The following is a 17,134-nucleotide window of genomic DNA, read 5'->3' on the forward strand; positions in this document are numbered from 1 at the left end:
CAGCCCTGTCACAGCTAAAACAATCTTGACAAAGAAGAACAAAGTGAGAGGAATCATACCACCCAATATTAAAACATACTATATAACTGTAGTGATCAAGAGAGTTGGAAATGGTGGAGGGCAGGGTTATATAGATCAATGCAATGAAGCAAAGAACCCAGCAATAAACCTGTGCAAATACACCCAACAAGTTCTGAAGAAGCTGTACAAGCAAACCAATAAAGGAATGGTATTCTCTTCAAGAAAGGACATGAGAACAAGCAGACATTGACAAAAAAAAAAACCTGACTTAAATATAACACTATGGTAAACTAACACAAATATTAATTATACAACTATACATCTTTTAGAAATATATATACAAGGTATTATTTGTGACTTAAGTGAAGACAATTTTTGCTTGACACATACAGCATAACCCACCAACAGAAAAATCGATTAAAGAAATTACGTCAAAATTTTAAGTTTTGCTGTGCTGAGGAACCTGTTAAGATAAAATACTAGGGCACCTGGGTAGCCCAGTTGGTTAAGCACCTGACTCTTGATTTCAGTTCAGGGTCAGGATCTCAGGGTCCCGTAAGGCTCCATGGTTAGCAGGGAGTCTGCTTCTCCCTACTCCCTCTGTCCCTCCCCCTGGGCTTATGCACACCTTCTCGCTCTCTCTTTCTCTTTCTCAAATAAATTATTTAAAAAAAAATAAGAAAGGGAGCAGCGCCTGGGTGGCTCAGTTGATTAAGCATCTGCCTTCAGCTCAGGTCATGATCCCAAGGTCCTAGGATCCAGCCCCATAGCGGTTCTTTGCTCAGCGGGGAGTCTGCTTCTCCTTCTCCCTCTGGCCCTGCTCCTCTCTCTCGCTCTCTCTCACATACACTCTACCTTTAATAAATAAATTTAAAAATCAATAGAAAATGAAATACAAGTTACAGACTTTAAAAAAAAATCTGCATATCTCTTGTAAAGACACAGATTTAGTAGCTAGAATATATAACTCAGAAGTCAGAAGTAAAAAAAAAATAGGGCAAAATTTGTAAAGATACATTCTTCTGAAGAGTATATACAGACAACAAATAAATACATTAAAAATACAGTCATTATCACTAGGTATTAGAGAACTGCAAATTAAAGCCACAGTGAGACAAAACTACAAACTTCTCAGAAAAAAATAGTGAAAACACTAGAAGCTGACATAAGGATGTAGAGAAATTGGATCACTGATAAATTGCTGGTGAGAATGTAAAATGCTACACAGCCATCTCTGGAAAAGAGTTTCATAGGTTTTTAAAAGCAAGCAAACAAACAACAACAAAACAAAATATGAAACCACCATATTACCCAGAAATGCACTCATGGGCATTTTTCCCAGAGTAATGAAAATTTATCTTTACACAAAACCCTGCACATGATTGTGCATGGGAGCTTTCTTCATACTAACTCCAGACTTAAAACAACTAAACAATCTGTCGAACAAGGTTTAATCAACTATGGGATATCCATATTTAATGAATCAGCAATATATATTAGCAAGTACCAAATGATTTCTCTTACATATGGAATCTAAAAAAAAAAAAGAGCAAAAAAAAAAAAAACAGACTTATGAATACAGAAAATAAACTGGTAGTTGGAAGAGGGGAGGGGTGAGGAGGAATGGGTGAAATATCTGAAGGAGATTAAGAGGTACAACCTTCCAGTTATAAAATAAGACAGGAGGATGAAAAGTACGGCATAGGGAACACAGGCAAAAACACTGTAATAACTGTATGCTGACGGATGGTAACTATACTTATTGTGGTAAACACTGCATACTGTATAGAATTCTTGATTCACTATGTTGCATACCTGAACTGTAACCTTGTATGTCAACTCTACTTCAGTTTTTTTTAAGTGGATTTTTTGTTACATGCAGTAGCTTATATGCATCTCAAGAAAACCAGGCTGAGTGATAAAGCCACCTCCAAAGTAGTACATTCTATAGTACTCCACTTGTATAATATTTTTGAAATAACACAATTACAGACATGAAATACAGATTCATTGTTGCCACAGGTTAGGGAGGGACAGGACAGGATGGTAGGAGGGAAGTGGGCATTGTTATAAAAAGGCAGCAGGAAGGACCCTGTGGTCATGCAAGGGATCTGATTTTTGACTGCACTGGTGGAGGCACTATTCTCCATGTTTTAAAGTTGCATTGAATTCAACACAGACAGACAGACAGACACACACACACACCAAACAAGCACACAAATGAATACAGGAAAACTTGGGAACTCTAAAATGGATTCACTCTACAATGTCATGATACTGTACTATAATTTGCACGATATCAGCAGTGAAGGGGAAATGTTATGCAGTATCTGTTTGTATTATTTTTTACAATTGCCTATAATTCTACAATTAACTCCAAAGAAAATGTGTAATTAAAACAAATCTTTCCTGGGGCACCTGGTGGGCTCAGTCGGTTAAGGGTCTGCCTTGGGCTCAGGTCATGAGCCCAGGGTCCTGGGATAAAGCCCCATGTGGGGCTCTAAGTGGGGAGTCTGCTTCTCCCCTGCTCCTTCCCTCCCTTGCTTGTTCTCACTCTCTGTCCTCCCCTTCAAATAAATAAATAAAATCCAAAAAAAGTATCTTTCTTGAGCTCACTCTGTTTATGTTACAGCTGGGACTCAAATGCAGGTGAGAGACAATGTCCATGCTTGTTGCCACTGCTCTTTCCTGGACTTCAGAGGTTCTGGACACAGGAAGGTAGGCCTAGAACTGGACTGCAGGCACAATCCAGCCATCCCACCAATTTCTTACACTCTAGGCTATCATAAAATTTTAAAGGCACCAATGGCTTAGAAATTGCTTTTGGGAAGGAATTTAGATCTTGTGATCTTGTTAAATTGTACAAGAATGTAATGGTAAGGACCATGCTACCCACCTCTGCCACCTAACTGGGCTTGTGTGTGTGTTGGGGGCCACCCGTGTGTGTGTGTGTGTGTGTGTGTGTGTGTGTATGTATGTGTGCGCACACGCACGCCTTTGACACTTTGGAGATGTAACCTTTCCATATCTCAGTCTCATCAACTGTTAAAAGAGGGACTATAACTATGCCTACCTCACAAAATAACCAATGAGTTCATACCCATGATGTACTTAGAAAAGCACTGGGAACATAGTAAACTGTATGTGTTAGCTAGCAGTAGTGATACTATTATGGGTGTTGTACTTTCTGATTTCAGAAATGAGAAATATGAAAAAATATGCTTTTCAAAAATGAGGGAATACAGGCAAATCAGTAACCTGATTCAATGGCCACTAACCACTAGATTGTACTTGTTGTCTTAAAATTTCAACATTTATGTCAACTAAACATTAGCCACCTCTGCCGCTGCTAGTTACCTTTATCTAAAATCCCAGAAGAAGAGGTTTCGTCCCTCCCATGTATTCCTAAGTCTGAGGCTACTGGTAGCTACTTCTCTGGGAGGGGTGCCCTCCCTGTCACTCTTGGAGACTGTTCCTTGTGAACCGTGGCTCATTACCAAGCTCATCACCATGTGGAGCCACCATGTGGACAGTGGTCTTTCCTGGTGTCAGGCATCTGCAGGCCTGGGTCCCAGCTGTCAGGCAAAGTTGAAGCTGGCCTCACCACTCACCCCTGTGGTCTCCACAACTCCTCCACACATATCTGTGTAGGAACATTGGATTTGCTGCAGGGGTGAAGGCAGGGAGAACTAAAGAGAATTAGGGTGGACAGAAGGCAAAACTGTGAACTAAAAAAGGGCTTTTGCCTTAGTGTTATGCAACAGAAGAGTATGTGAGAATGACAGCCTACACAGGGTCCTTGTGGACTGTGTCCCATTTCTGTGTTTGCTCCTCCATATTGAAAGCTATAGTTACCCTCCTAGAAGGCTTCTATTTTCAAAGAGGGAAATACCATCTTCCCTTAGGGACATTCTATCCACTAATAGCAAAATTTGAGTACTTACTATGTGCCCAATATTGATGTAAGTACCTTATCAGTATTATCAACTAGATTTCATTGATTCTCAGATGAGGTATTTGACATTTTTATATTTCTAAAATTGAGTTGTGTCTTAAAATCATCAGTGTATAGAGTTTAGGGGTCCTTTTTTTTTTCTTTTGTAGTGGTATACAAAATGATACTCTATCTTATAATCAATGATTTCTTAGATTCAATGAAACATGGCAGCTGAATCCTCATAACTCCATCAGATAACCACTCACTTTTATCACCATTTGATAGATGATATAATTGAAGCTCAGTGAGGTTATGCTGGCGGAAATCTGAAGGTTGCTCAAGGACACAACATTAGTAAAAGGTAGATATGAACATAGACAGCCTGACACCATACCCTTAGGATATAGTTTTCCCCTCGGATTTATATATCTCCCAGAGGCCCCATTTATTATTAAGGATAATTCAGATTAATTCATACTGAAATACACAATGAAGAAACATTTTCCAAGTTGCACACAACCTGCTCATTTGCCCCTGCCAACTTATGTTAAGTACCAGTATTTTGTTTCTCCTTGCGCTTTCAGAACATGCCCTGGAAGGCACTCCAGAAGCATAAAAAATGCTGTCTTTGCAGAGACACCTACCAGAAAGAGGACAACTCCTTTGACACACTAAATGCTAGCAAACTCTTCTTGATTTTGGCGACCTGATCAGACTCCAGGACAGGACAATTTCCTGAAATCTCTAACAATGGAAGCTGAGTGATGATTTACATTCTTTTTGTCCTAGAAAAAACTCCTGGGATGATGAGGATAGGAATGGTTATTGTCCTTCAATTACATATATTTGTAAAACTACTCAACGTGTCTTGCTGACTAAATATGAATACTTTATCAACTCATTCCCCACCTATCTGTGATAGAAAAAAGGAAGTTCAATACAAGTAATTAAATGTTTCTCAACATGTTTATGCATCAAAGTCAACAAAACACTAGAATACTTCAATTGAGGATAATGATATTAGCCCCCTTACCAAAAATCTGAGGGGAACAGTTGTATGACAGGAAATAATTTAGTAGTTTTAGAGCAGTCTAATCTAAGAATTTCAATATGCTTATCAAATGTGCAGTTGGTCTTCTTCCTTTTGCTACACAAACATTTGTGAAATAGGATTTTCATATCAGTGAGCAGTAACAACCAAATATAGGAATAAAGGAAATACTTCATTGACATGGGGATTGTTGAACTTTGTTTTGGATATGAAGTGAACATGGGTATTAAAAAAAAGACCATCTCAAAAAAAAAAAAAAAACCCATCTCACAGTTCTCATTTTTTAGTATCTTGTGCCATATACTTTGCATGAAAGCATAAATATGCATCACTTTACCTTAAAATATTTTGTATTTTTGTAAGTTTCAAAGATTTACTTCCTCTACTTAAAAATTCAGTAGTAAAACATAAATCAGCATGTGAATTACCTTCTTTCTCTCTCTCATGCGCACACACACACACACACACACACACACACACACCATGGTACCTATCATTAGCCTACAGAGTTTTTAAGCTAAACATAATAGTTACCAAAAGGAATTCGGAGTTCTTGAATTGATCTCAAATTAACCTGCGGACCAGTTTCAAATGAATTTCCATTTCTATAATGTGAAAATTTTCCCATGACAAAACTTTCAGTAGGAAAAAATTCATTCCTTCTTGAGTCTATCATTTGCAGAGCACTATGGTGTATCACTTAGAAAGGGATCTAAATTAGAATTTTTCCCAAAACCCATAACCAGGTTATAAAATACAGAATTCAAAAGGGTACTGAAGTTTGAACCCATTAAGTTATATATATTAAATATGTGCAGTTTCTAGTGTCCCAATTATACCTCAATAAACCTGTTACAAATAAGGGTATTGATGAGTTCATCTTGAGGTCTGTATGCTCTTGAACTCATACATTTTACACCAATGAAGACCACCCTCTCTTTGCTTTGTTCTAGCTCACATGTCACATGTATGCTCTGGCATTGAAAATGCTCTATATCAGAAAAAGAAACTGCATATGTGTATGTGTATATATATACATATACATATGTACATATATATACACATGTATATGTATGTATCTATATCTATCTGTAACACATAGATGCAAACACACCCATAAATGCAGAGTTGTATGTGGGATGTATACATGTTAGCTATTGTTCATTTTAGAAAATTCTTGTGGCGTATTGAAACATCATCCCACTGTGATGTAGGTAAGATCATTTGCATTTTGCTGATAAGAAAATGAATACTCAGTGAGTTAAGAAATTTGCCCAAAGTTGGAACGGAGGGTTTTTTAAAATTTAAATTCAATTAGCCAATGTAAAGTACATTAATTTTTGATCTAGTGTTCAGTAATTCATTAGTTCAGCATAACACCCAGTGGTCCTCATATCACGTGCCCTTTTAATGCCCATCATCCAGTTACCCCTTCCCCCACCCACTTCCCTTTCCACAAACTTCAGTTTGTTTTCCAGAGTCAAGATTCTCATATGGTTTAATCTCCCTCCCTGATTTTTTCCCATTCAGTCCCCCACTCCCTGCCCCGACCCCTACCTCTGTACTACTCCTTATGTTCCACACATGAAAGAAACCATATGGTAATTGTGTTTCTCTGATTGACTTATTTCACATAGCATAATACCTTCCAGTTCTATCCACTGAGGTTTTTGAATACTGTTATGTCCAACTGTAAATCTTATGCTTCTTACTATCATAATCTTTATGAGGATTTGAGAAAATGTTTAAAAAATCTGTTGAATTAAGGATTGGGCAGCAATTACCAAGGTCATTAAATGCTATCTAGGTTTAAGTGACAACTTTAATCAATACTGAAAATATGGGGAACCTAGTGGCTCATTGTGTTAAAGACACATACTTTTTTTTTTAAATTTTATTTATTTATTTGACAGAGACAGATCACAAGCAGGCAGAGAGGCAGGCAGTGAGAGAGAGGGAAGCAGGCTCCCTGCTGAGCAGAGAGCCCGATGTAGGACTCAATCCCCCAGGACCCTGGGATCATGATCTGAGCCAAAGGCAGAGGCTTTAACTGACTGAGCCACCCAGGCGCCCCAAAGACAGACATCTTTGGTTCAGGTCATGATCTGAGGGTCCTGGGATCAAGACCAGTGTCAGGCTCCCTGTTCAGCAGGAAGTCTCCTTCTCCCTATACCTCTGCCCCTACCCTCCCACTTGTGCTCTACTCTCTCTCAAATAAATAAAATCTTAAAAAAATATTGAAAAGACACTGTCTACATATACCCTTGCTACTTATGAAGAAACAGCATCACCTTGCTAAAAATGCTGCAAGCCTACAGTATCAGATTTTAAAGTTTAACAAAATCCTCAGGTGATTTGGGTTTAAAGTTTGAAAAGCACTTATATATACAACTGCTATTCTCCAGTTGTAGGAAAACAGCAAAATAAGGAATATTAACCAAAGTAAACATTTCACATGCCTGAAACAAGTGTGGAAATCCCTGTGTTATTTCTGAAGAGATTTTATAACCATCCAGAAACTTGTACTAGCCCTGACCAGATGAATATTTGAGCTTAAGTAAAAACGAATGTCAGAATAAAATCAATTTTAAAAAACTTCTTGCTTTTTGTTAAATATATATTTTTTTAATTTATTTATTTGTCAGAGAGAGAGAGAAAGAGCAAGAGCAAGCACACGCAGACAGAGTGGCAGGCAGAGACAGAGAGAGAAGCAGGCTCCCCACTGAGCCAGATGTGGGACTCAATCCCAGGACGCTGGGATCATGACCGGAGCTGAAGACAGCCGCTTAACCAACTGAGCCACCCAGGTGTCCCAACTTCTTGCTTTTTAAATACTGTTGAAAGACCCCTCCCCTGGAAGATAGATAGGATAACTAACCGCTTGTTTGCTTTTCTGTGAACCGCTGGCTTTTAGGAATAAATTAGGTTATTAATTGCTTATTAATTGCTCTTTTGCCCTTCTGTAACTGCTTGGCTTATAGAAATAATAGAAGACGCCATGATGGCATTCCTACCTTCCCCCTTCTTGTTCCCCCTCCCTGCCTCTCTCCTCCCGTGCGCGGGCCCTCAGAACCAATCAGCTTGTTCCCCCTTCCCGCCTCTCTCTTCGCACGCGGGTCCCCAAAGCCAATCAGCAAACTACACTAAGGCCTTTTTCAAAAGTTCTAACTGTCAACCAATCAGTTGCGCCCCACCCAAAACTTGTTTGTACCTGTCTATAAAAACCCGGCACCACCCCAGCCGGGTGTGCTCAGCTAGCAGGAGCTGCTGACCACCCGCAGGCGCGCGCTGACCACCCGCAGGCGCCTGCGTAACAATAAAGAACCTCTTGCTGATTGCATCCAGTGGCAGTGTTGGATTCTTGGGTAAGGGGATCCGTGGGTCTTTCATTTGGAGGTCCCACCGAGATCATCGGACTCCTGCCCACGGATCCAACTGACTCCCACCAGGAGGTAAGCTGGCCAGCATTCTTGTCTCCTGTCTCATGTTCTCGTTTGTATCCAGTCTCGTGTTCTCATTTGTAGGCCTCTGTTTTGCCTATGCTTCGGTAGTATAGGACTGTACGACAGCGCGCGTTGTTGCTCTGTATTCTGTAGGCAGCTTGAGAAGGAGTTGACGAACTCGGACTTCTCCCCTGCCACCCTGGGGGATGCCCCAGGGATCAAGGGGGGCCGCTTTTTCGGGGCCCCACAAGTACATTTCTCTGTCCGCCACAGAGGAGCCTCTTGGTTCCCCTGGGCTGGTTCTGTCCACCACGGAGGAGCCTCTTGGTTCCCCTGGGCTGGTTCTGTCCGCCACGGAGGAGCCTCTTGGTTCCCCTGGGCTGGTTCTGTCCGCCACGGAGGAGCCTCTTGGTTCCCCTGGGCTGGTTCTGTCCGCCACGGAGGAGCCTCTGGGTTCCCCTGGGCTGGTTCTGTCCGCCACGGAGGAGCCTCTGGGTTCCCCTGGGCTGGTTCTGTCCGCCACGGAGGAGCCTCTGGGTTCCCCTGGGCTGGTTCTGTCCGCCACGGAGGAGCCTCGTGGTTCCCCTGGGCTGGTTCTGTCCGCCACGGAGGAGCCTCGTGGTTCCCCTGGGCTGGTTCTGTCTGCCACGGAGGAGCCTCGTGGCTCCCCTGGGCCGGTTGAATTTGTACTTTCGGTTTTGTACCGAAATCGCGCAGCGTCCTTCTTGTTAATTGTTTTGTGTGTCTTGCTTATTGTCCTTGGTGTTTTCTTTGACTCCGAATGGAGGCCAACAATGTATGTCTTCATGTATGTCTCCATGTTATGTCTTTAAATGTGGATATATGTTCCTTGTACTGGTCATGAAGGTTACATTCTTTTTAAGGGGACTCTGGCTTTATTTCTCTCTGTTTCTCCTAATAGATGTGGGGGGCTTCTCCCTCACTCACTTCCCATGTAAATGGCTATTACTGGAGCCAACTGGGGTTGGTCTAACTCGAGACAGAGACTATAAGGAATATTCCCAAGCAGCTGCCGAAACTCTTTGTTTCGGGGAAGTTTCCTTGTGTTCTCTGGCCTGACTTGGACTGCCTAACCCCTCCCCCCTTGCTGGTGGGAAAGCATGGCGTCTGCTCCTCTGTTGGGGCTTATGAGCTCTGAAACCGGGAATCTTTTCTCTGCCTCCTGGCAGCACTTTGTTTCCTCTGTTTTCCTCTTCTGTTTCTGTACCAACGCGCGTGCAACCTGCATGACTAGCCTCTAGATCATGCACCACAGCTCCTTCTCTCTTCACTGTCAAGGAGCAAGAAGAGAACCCCCTGGACCTAACACCCACTCCAGATCTTCCCACACATGTCTCAGGTAAACATTCAAAGCAGAGTGGGCCCAGGTGGAACGTAAATCAGTGTTGGAACTAAGTTAAGTCTGTTGGTTTAATTAAGATAGATGCATCTTTGAAGTTAACAGCAGTAAATGTGAAGCTTTATTCTATCGAAGTTTACTAAAGGTCAAATAAGCTCATGTTATTTATTAAAATTTGTTAGCAAAGAAATGACTAAACTGATGGTTAATTGTCTGTCTCAAAGTTCTAATGGGTAATTGCTGAAGTAGCTTTCAAAGTCTTTGGTAACCTGAAAGTTTTAAAGTTTTGCTTGGATGACAAGTGGAATTAAATTGTGGACATCTAGGTCTTAACCAAACAGGATAAAATGCTAAGTCATTAATTACTGGATGTAGGTTTGTGCTTTTTTACTTACTGCAAAGAAACTAAGAGTATTTAAATCTGCTGGTAAACTTGTTTGCCACTTAACTGATTCATAAACTGCCACCTGAAGAATTCTGTTGTAACAGTTCACAATTGGTTAATAACTAAAGGTGTTTCTAAGAATACAAAGTTCTGCTTAGTGTAACTAAGACTGATGGAAATAAAGGGAAACTCTGTATGTAGGAAAGTAGGAGATATGCAAGAAAGATTTAAGGAATGGGAATACATTTTTTGAAGGTAAAGGAAGGTAATTTTGTCCTAAATGAGATGGTTGTTTAGAAGGAAATGGCTTGGGACAAAACCTGAATGCAAAGGAAAGTTGTAGAAGGTTTGTGAAGGGAAATCTTCAGAAAAGGAATTTTATCTATGGTCAAGAATGGATTAAGATTGAAATGAATGGGTTTTAAAGGTACATTGGTACAAGACTGAAATTGTCTCTGTTCAAAAGGACAATGTTTTCTTAGATCAATTGATCTGCTGTTAAGAAAATGTAAATGGTTTTCTCTTTGCCTGCCCAGAAAAACGAGTTTCTATGTTCAGTTTTATCAGGTGTTTAACATCCCTAATTATATTTAGGCATGTGCTTCAACACTTTCTAAAATTTTAGGAAATGTTGACAGGATTTAAATTGTAAATCTCTTTAACTCGGGCTTTTCCTTGGTATGTGAAGTTGTTCATGAAGTACTACTGAACCAATGATAAACCTTGGGTTACATTTGGGAAAATGCTGTAACTATTCTAGAGATTCTGCGCACTTCCTAAAGTTTTAACGTTTTGAGAGATCACCGCTTGATACTGTAATTATGGAAATCACAGAAATAACCTGATTTCCTTGCAGCTAAATTGTAAACTCCCGTGTCTCTTTAGCTCTAACCATATCCATTCTGAGTTTTTGTCATTTATAATTGTTTTAATTCTCTGGTAAAATGAGTTTTATCTTCAAGGAGATTCCTATAAAGGACTTTCAGGACAAATATAGATATTTGATATACTTGAAAATCCTAAAACTGAAATGGGTAAGAATTTCCAAAACGGACTAAAGCCGCATTCACCAGAATTAGTAACATGGGACTAAATGAACTAAAAGATTATAGTGTTGTGTCTCTTAATGTTTTGTCTTACTTTAAACATTGCTGGTTCTCTCTAATGTTTGCTCTTCCAGACTAGGGATACTTTTTCCTTAAGTTATCTGTAACTTACAGAGATGTAAAAGTATTGATTTGCAAACAAATCAAAGCATTCAAGCTTTTCTCTCTATCTGAACCCTCTGAAACCAAAAGGTCTCAGTAAGTATTCATTCTTCCATGGCAATCAGTCATTTGCATAAGTTCAATAAGAATCTGTTCTCCTTTAACAGGAAAGAATTGGAAACACGGGTTATTTTACCAAGGCTTTGACTGGGATGTCATATTTGAATAGACTCAGATATGACCAGACAGTTTAAAGGAACTAAGGTTGACTTTATGAAACCTGGAGCCATAAAGCCCCTTGGGACTGTTGGCCTGATACCTTGCTTACAGAGTTCCCAGCAGCCCCACCAGGTGAGTAAAGAATGTCACTCCTTGGTAGGTGCAGTCTCGGGAAGAGGAATTCGCCCAAAGGTATTGCAGGCATGCCTCACGGCAAGTACAGGGCTTGGCTTCTGGCCCGGAGAGGCTACTAAAAGTTCAACCTAGAGATTCCTTATACAAAGTTCCAGCAAAGCAGATTCTAAAAGATCTATTGATCACAGTCACTGTTCTTGCTGAGCTTATGTAAATAATTAGGCCAAGTTTGTTAAAACTGGACTTGTTTCACAAGTGAATTAGTCCTGATTTGGCTATCTCTGGAAATGAGGGTTATTTTAGAGAGAAAAATTGTTTTAGTAACACACCTTTATGGATGTTAAATTCTAGATTTGATTGTCTTTAAATGTTTGTTTACCTAAGCTAAACAATTTGAGGTAAACTTCAGAGAAGTTGCACAATAGCTTCTTTAGTCAATCTTATTATTTTGTGGGGATATTAGCAGACCCCACAGCACATGATTAAACAACTGGAAAATGGGATTGATTCCCCTACAATTGTATAACTTAACTAACACCTTATGTGTGGCTGGGATAATGAAATTGCCTAAAAACCACCATACCACACTCCATAGGATTAACTATGGACTTGTGGAGATAATAGATGACCCCACTTTCTTTATGAGTGGATTGGATGATCCATGGGGGACTCCCCTTATCTCTTGACAAGTTTTTTCACTTGCCAGTGATCCTCTGTAATCAGGATATTGTTAAGGCTGGACCACTCAAAGGTCGTCTTATTGGTTTCATCCCTTAGTCATATTTATCCTAGAGGCCACCTCTGTTGAGGTGCAATTGCAAATAGATGCTTTAGCTAAGCATGGAACAGCCCTCCTATAAAAGAGCCTCAAAGCTCACTATGGGACAGTCCTTGACTGTAATGATGTCACATCAGGTCCAGATTTGTCTTAGAAGGCAAAGGCCACCAATGGATAATAGAAACCAACTAATTAAGTATTGGACTATATTTTTAGATATGCCAGAATTAATACTTAAAACTTGTCAAACTTTAAACCTAGTTACCTGTATGCCTGAACCTGACCACTGTACTTCTTTCTCTATAGAGCAAAAAAGGTTATTGATCTTGCTTACTCTATCTGGCCAGATTTAAGATGCCCCTGTTAAAATATGAATGACATCTGCGGGACTAGAGGATGTCATGTGGCATGTAGAAGCCCTTAATAAATATACTACAAAGGCACTCAATGATCCACTAAATGGCATCTCCCTCCTTAATACCAAAATCTCACAAATACGCAAGGCAGTCCTACTAAATAGGATGGCTTTAGATGTCCTGACAGCAGCCCAGGGTGGCACATGTGCAATTATCAAGACAGAATGTTGTATATACATCCCAGACTATCACAAAAATATCACAGGACTAATAAAGGATATAAATGCCCAGATTAAGGCTCTACAAGGTCCCTCTCTTAGTGATTGGTTAAGTTCCTGGTTTGAAGGAATCACAAGTAGATGGAGAGGCAGGCAGAGAGAGAGAGAGAGAGGGAAGCAGGCTCCCCGCTGAGCAGGGAGCCCGATGCGGGACTCGATCCCAGGACTCCGAGATCATGACCTGAGCCGAAGGCAGTGGCCCAACCCACTGAGCCACCCAGGCGCCCCAAAAGTTCTAATTGTCAACCAATCAGTTGCGCCCCACCCAAAACTTGTTTGTACCTGTTTATAAAAACCCGGCGCCACCACAGCCGGGTGTACTCAGCTAGCAGGAGCTGCTAACCACCCGCAGGTGCGCGCTGACCACCCGCAGGCGCCTGTGTAACAATAAAGAACCTCTTGCTGATTGCATCCAGTGGCAGTGTTGGATTCTGGGGTAAGGGGATCCGTGGGTCTTTCACTGTCATTCCTGGCTAACCACAGGTATGGATAGTTAGGTTTTGATTATATAAGGTAGATTACAATAATGAGCAAGAAAGCCATCAAAATCAAAATTTTGCTACTACCTGTGTAATTTTAAAAAGCATGTTGACAATAAAATGATCATCATAAAACCTGAAATACTCACATACAGATGTCAGCTTTCTCACATAAGCATGGAGTCAGGTTGGATTAGTCAAACATAGTTAAAGTAAATAAGAGCAAAACAGAAAAATATTTCTTAAGACTTTGAGTTTAGCTCTATTTATTCTCTGAGTTTACAAATAGATAATTTAAATTAAAACAATACTTTAGCTTGATTTGTTTTCTCTTTGAATTGGTCAACTGTGGAATAGATTGTTTAATTGGATTAGTAGTTTTGTAATGGAGAAGGCAACATCTCAGAATTTACTTCCTCCAAAGACTAATACAGAAGAAATCAGTATCCACCCTGTTTACAGAAATATAGTTTCTTGAGTACCACTGAATTTATCTAATGTTGTACAACTAAAATGAAAAAAAATATTATATCACATTTGGTTGTATTTTCACATGGCCTGACATAATCCAAATGAAGCTTCGTTTTATAATGCACTACTAAGTAAAGTATACTGGAAAGTTCTGCTTTCTTGAAGCCATGCAAAAACTGTTTTCAGAACACAGTATCAAGATGTTCTTGTGATATGAAAAAACTTTTCAAACATATTATGATAAATGGGGGTATATACAAATTTTTGGCCTACTCTTCCTGCCACCACACACAAAAAACCATTTTCTTTGTCTATTCTGTTATCAGATCTAACTTTTCTCTCATTCATAGTTTTAATTAATAAAAAACTATTTACCCTAAGAGAAACTAGCTTGATTTTTATTATAATATAATTTTCCCCCTGGAATGTGGTTTACAAACATAAAACGTTTTGTTCTTTCATTATTGTTTTGAACTAATATAGTTCTGTAATACTTGCTTATCATAAATTGTACTAGTACATAAGCTACATGTACATGGTTATTTTTTTAGGGCTCAGGAAAGTGAGAAAGAATTAAAAAAATCAATGATCAAAAAACAATTTCTGGGAAAAAAAGAGTGAATGGAAATAATTGGAATATTCAAAAACTTAATAAAATGGTATATATTGTATTTATCTTCTTTCCTGATAATAACTCTCAAAAATCACCCTTTTTTCTATTCACTGACCATGAGATAAAAGGAGAATTTACAAGGTAAATCAGATTTGTTCTATATTGTCTTCTATTAGTTTTCACTTCATCCTCTTTATTTTTAATGTAAGCAATGTTATATGATGAGGCTCAAGTTACTAAAATAGCTAAGAGGACAAAATAGCAAGAATTTTAATAAAATTGCATGCTAGTGCTAGAATGTCAGTTTAAATGAGTATAGAAGCTATACGTATCATAACAGAAATACTCATAATTTCCCAACTTTTTAATGACTTTTGGGTGATTCTAACTTTTTCAGGAAAATTCTCCACATCTGGTGTATTTTGTAATCTACAAGGAAGACAACAAAGACTGTGAATGTTTGAAAATGTAGTCTGTTTCAACATTGTATAGATCAGAACACAAAACTAAGCATATTTTTTTTTCTGGTAAGAAAAAAAGCCATTCAGAAAGATTACAAGTCTAGTTTCTGCAACTAAAATCACTGTAACATTGATTTAGCTTTGTTTTAAATCCATCTGGGAAATCCTAACTGGTAGAAAAGTAAAATGTCAGAGATTCTTGGTTTCTAAGCTGGCTAAGGCCTGTGGTTGCCTAAACTATATGGAGTATTATTCATTTCTGTATTATATTCTACACAGTTAACTCTGTAATTAAATTCTGTAATATATATGTATGGATATGTATATATACATATAGAAGACAAATATATAAATATGCATACAAGTATGCATTTTCTATTTTTTTCGATGTAAGTTCTGGAAAACAGGAAACCATGCTTTTTAAAGTATTCATTTATGAATATGGATATTTCCCTCCAAATATCAAGTGTGTTAAACAGTGGAGAAAAGAAAGCTACTCATATAGGGGCACCTGGGTGGCTCAGTCAGTTAAGCATCTGCCTTCGGCTTGGGTCATGATCTCAGGGTCCTGGTATTGAGCCCCACATGGGGCTCCCTGCTCAGCAAGGAGCCTGCTTCCCCCTCTCCCTCTGCCTGCTGCTCTGCCTACTTGTGCTCTATTTCTCTGTCAAATAAATAAATAAATAAAATCTTAAAAAAAAGAAAGCTATTCATATCAAAAATATTTCAAATATAATTACAAACCCATCACATATTCAAAATTATATTCCTTCTTATATGTACACAGTAATGCAGTTGTGAAGAAAAAAATAATTTTAGTTTTAACTTGGCAGAGACAGACTCTGTACCTTGAGATATACAAAACAGTACCAGATAAGAGGTGCATAGATAACCCTAAGAATAAAACTCACATATTATTTGTGGGGGCTAAGCCCTTTGAAAGACATACTTGGCTTCCTAATTAACAATGGTAAAGATTACATTTTATGTAAATCCTTTGGAATCCAAGTGCTTACTTTTTCTTTCTAATGGCTGAATCTATGCTTTGAAATGTTATGTTCCTATATTTTATTGTTTGCCATCTTTAATGTATTTGTCCAGAAAGCAAAATAAAACCAGATGACACCAAAGATTAAGAAAAGTCACAAAAATTGAGTAACTGATTTAATTTAGTGTACAGTATATCAAGCTATTTCTCTGTCTACATTTCTCAATGCCTAATTCAAAAATAAAATAATAATCTTCACTCTTGACCATCCAGATTCCTCATCTTTGTTATTAACAGAACTCTAATGCTGCTCATGTATCGGGAGGCATAATGCTCAGAGAATGTACCCATCCCAGAAAAACAAATTCATGATTGGCCCAGGGAGTCCCATTGATTCTGTTCCTTACTGCCAATGACTGGCCAGAATGGAGTCATACTGACATGCCTAAATCAATGACAGGCACTCTACTTCTGGACTCCTTAGTACATAAGATAATGTACCTCTATTTCAAAACTACACTTAATCAGTGTCCAGGTCTATGGAATTATATGCTTTATATGTATAGCACATAATTATTACTAATTATATATATTCCATTAATTCCATTTATATATGTATATATATATATACACATAAATATATAGAAGAAGAAAACACAGTCATTTTGTGATTATTTATAAGAAACCATAAGACTAACAAACATCAAGGTGGCTATCAGAGAGATATGTTGACAATTTTTTAAAGTAGTTTTTTCATCTTCTTATCATATCTTCCTATCTCAGTTGCATTTTTTTTTTTACCTCAAGTTGCTTTCCTTTGCATACCACATTTGCCAATAACTCTCTCTTCAATAACAGTCACTTGGATGTTTTGTCTGCCCTCCACAGCTCTTTGTTTCTCAGAGTTACCAAGGGACAACTGGGTAATTTCATTAATGGCTAACCTATTTG

This window comes from Mustela putorius, unplaced genomic scaffold (genome assembly GCF_011764305.1).
Source record: "Mustela putorius furo isolate JIRA1106 unplaced genomic scaffold, ASM1176430v1.1 tig00003836_pilon_pilon_pilon, whole genome shotgun sequence".
In the NCBI taxonomy this organism is placed as follows: Eukaryota; Metazoa; Chordata; class Mammalia; order Carnivora; family Mustelidae; genus Mustela; species Mustela putorius.